Source organism: Acyrthosiphon pisum, chromosome A2 (assembly GCF_005508785.2).
Source record: "Acyrthosiphon pisum isolate AL4f chromosome A2, pea_aphid_22Mar2018_4r6ur, whole genome shotgun sequence".
Lineage (NCBI taxonomy): Eukaryota > Metazoa > Arthropoda > Insecta > Hemiptera > Aphididae > Acyrthosiphon > Acyrthosiphon pisum.
Window position 1 is genome coordinate 21803656 of NC_042495.1, and position 811 is coordinate 21804466.

The following is an 811-nucleotide window of genomic DNA, read 5'->3' on the forward strand; positions in this document are numbered from 1 at the left end:
ATGCAATATTATGTACATCTAATTCCACGCATTCAGTCATTGGAACACTTGCTTCTCAGGTAGGTGCCTACTATATTATTTCTATAAATGTTATTATTATTATTATTATAAGATATAAAGGTATCTGCTTCAGTTGCTGGACAATTACCAAATGTGCAAACTCTAAAAAGAACCGTTCAGAGAGTTCGTCAATCTCATTTAGGAGCTCCAATTAATCCTCAAAATTTTAATTTTAAAATTCCAGACCGATTCACGAAAACAACGAATGGTGAGCAATTTTTACAATTTGATAACAGATCTCAGACAAATCGAAGTCTATTATTCTGTACAAAACGGAACCTCGAATTAATTGTTAACTGTGAAAATTGGTTTTGTGACGGAACATTCTCATGTGCCCCTCAAATATTTCAACAACTTTATACTATTCACGCTGTTTATTATTCGAATGTTATTCCTTCTGTGTATATTTTACTACCAGATAAAAAGGAAAATACATATAAATTAATGTTTCAAGCTTTAAAGTCATTAATACCTAATCTAAACCCACTTAATATAATGATGGACTTTGAAAAGGGGGCAATGAATGCTGTCAAATTTGAGTTTCCAAATGCATCTATAAATGGTTGTTTTTTTTATTTATCACAATGTCTATGGCGTCACGTTCAAGAAACTGGATTACAAAAGAAATATAGGGAAAATTCAGATTTTGCATTATACATACGAATGTTACCAGCTTTAGCATATGTACCAACAAATAAAGTTGTCGATACATTTGAGAAACTTTTAGACACAGACTTTTATATTCAAAATG